This window comes from Arachis ipaensis, chromosome B05, assembly GCF_000816755.2.
Source record: "Arachis ipaensis cultivar K30076 chromosome B05, Araip1.1, whole genome shotgun sequence".
Lineage (NCBI taxonomy): Eukaryota > Viridiplantae > Streptophyta > Magnoliopsida > Fabales > Fabaceae > Arachis > Arachis ipaensis.
The window spans coordinates 42,954,660-42,957,686 of record NC_029789.2 but is presented as its reverse complement, the minus strand read 5'-3'; positions in this window follow the sequence as shown (position 1 = coordinate 42,957,686).

Genomic DNA, 3,027 nt, shown 5'->3' with positions numbered 1-3,027 from the left:
CAGGTGGCGGTCTGAGGACCCCACATGTGACGACAACGAAATCATGAAGAGTCAATCACGTGTCATGCAACTAGTTTGAAAAATAATGCAGTGTGTGGGACCCATCTAATATATTATTTAATTTAAAATAAAAATAAAAGCTTTGGGGATGTGGTAGTGTTCTTAGGACATACGGTTTTCAGTTCACACAAATTTGAGAATGCAGAAAGGAAAACAGGCGTAAATTATTGGTGAGCAATCAACGTCAAATCATTGCCAAATCTTTCTAGATCAGTTATCTGCCACACTGACATAAGTTTAACCACGCTGTTAATGAACATAATATCAATACCAAATGCCACCAATAAGCTTTTATTTTAGGGTTTATTTAATTATTTCAATTAATATCATATTTTTTCACTTTTATAGTAAGTGGCTAATTAATTCTCTCCTCACAAAGATCACTCTTAAAACATGCTCTATTTTTCATAAGTACGCGTCAAATCTTAGATTATTTGGTTAAGTAGTATGAAAAAATATTATTGTCTAGATTTTAAATTTGCTCTAAAATAATGGTTGGTCCAAAATATTTTTTCTCAAAATATGTTGGTATACACATAAAATATATTATTTTATTCTAATTTTTATATCTCTTGCATCTTCGTTAAAGATTTATAGGATTATCGAAAGTTTTACTGTCCCCCTTTAAACTAACCTAACTACGAATTCAAGTTATTAGTACATGTTTAACAAAAGTTTAACGTAAATTTTATTGGCTTATTAATTACACAATAAAAGAATTCATTTTGATACTCAACAATGTTTACGTCCGAGAGAAAAAAAATACTAAACAGAAAGACCAGTCCAAAAAACTAAAATTATACAAGAGTATTTTTTAAATAATAATGGATATTATAAACCAAAAGAAGTGTTATCTACTTTAGTCATGATATTGAAGTTTTATTTGATACAACAATATAATTTTACTATTGCATCTTAGCTTATTCTAACCCTTAATTCTCTTATTCTTAAATGAAATCATCATATAATTATTTATTAATGAAAATCACATGTATGCCATACAAATAAAATAAACTCAAGTGATTTATTCAGCATAAAAGTTAGGGTGTATAAAAAAATTATAATTAAGACTATTTATCGTTTACACATTTAGCAAACTTTCATGCTAGCTTCTGTACCAACTTCATGTTAAAACTTTAAATTTCATTTAAATTCTATAAATGATTCAAAAATTTTCCACTATTATACAATTTGTTACCCTTTCTAACTGGTTGCTGCCAACCATTCAAGAAGCATATACATGTTTTAATGATGATTTTCGATAAGTATACAGAAGAAGATTTTTTTTTCAATATATTATTATTATTATTATTAAATTAAAGAACTAAAATAATTTAAGATGATCACTAAATATTATTTGATTAAAATTACATTATTTGAATGATTCATTTTATTTAGTGTGAGAAAATAAATTGAAATAAAACTGATCCAAGAAACACATATACAAGTTTAACATTGGTTCAGTTCAACACAACACTCAACATTTTTAATCCAAAATTGAGATACTGAACCATATGGAAGAAAAACAAGAAATTTGGCTCATGCTCAAACCTAAGCTCAAATTGTGGATTCAACTTAGTTATTAACTAAAAAATATAATCCCATTTCATTTTTATATCACTGAAAGCCAAATTTTCTCTTATCTTTCTTCTATTTTCTTTCACATCATCCGCTTAAACTCTTTGGAACAAAGAAAAAAAAAAGAATGAAAATATTCTAAAGTTAGGACAAATTGAAGAACAAAAAATAAAGCTTCCAGTTTTAAATAAAGAAAAGAAGATCAAAGAGAACAGGGCAAAAAGCCAAAATCACATCTAAGGACAAATCACAAAAATGAGATTTTCATAAATTTGTGCTTCGTTGAAAATTGTTGAAGAAATCATCTGTGTTACAAGCACCGATCTAAAAAAAATGGAAAAAGTAAAGATAATTGTGCTTTGCTGTGAATCAATGTTCAAGAATCTGACTTAGAGCCAAAGAAAGAATGCACGGCCCAAACTCAAGAATCAAGATGAAAAAGGTTGAAAGAGAAGATTGAAGATATGGTTTCATGTTTGATTCAGTCACTACTTCTACCCTTTTTCTCTTCTGTCACGCCGCTGCTATGTCTGGTTTCTGGAAGAAGAAGACCAACAAGTGCTGAAGCAAGGTTTCAAGTCATGGAATCTTCACTCCTCTATTAAAGTGGTGAATGGCCAAGGATAGAGGCAAGGAGTGAGAGCACAATATTTGGGTTCCCATAACTCTCTGAGCTGTCTATTCTTCTTCTTCATGGTTTTTATTGAGTATCTCTTTTTCTCAGTTTAGTCTTTCTGTATTTTAATGGTAAAAGACAAAATGGTGAGATTTATAAGAAAAAGCCATTGAGTGAAAAAAGACAGAGAGTTAAACTTGGAGAAAAAGTCATAATTATTCTAGAAATTTTTTGTAAGTATTTTTTGTTTTGTTGTCATGATCCTGAGGAGATTTTCTTGCAAGTTGGGTTAGTACTTTATTGTTGAAAAGTTAGGGTGAGTTCTTAGTCAAGTCTAGTTTGGGTTAGAAACTGGATTTGTCCTAAATAGGATTGGTTAGAATCCTAGGGAGAATTAGTGAATGTAATTCTTTTGAAATATAGTGAACTTTCGTCACTGTTGTGATGGAGACTGGATGTAGGTTACATTGCTCTAAGTAGCTGAACCAAGATATATCTGCGTGTTATTATCCTTTCTCTTCTCTGTTTCTGATTCTGCATTATACGAGACAAAAGTAAAGTATCTCTTGATTTTACTATTCAGTAATACTTTTTTATTATACACCTTGCACGTAATTCTGTTTTGACTCCTACCGTGACAAGAGACAAAACCATATTCTCTCCTGTTTCTTTCTCAAAGTATCTCAACTGAACTCAAGGATAAAAACAAAAACAAAAAGAGATCAAAATTCAACCTCCTCTTCTCTTAACCACTGATGACCATCAATAATAAT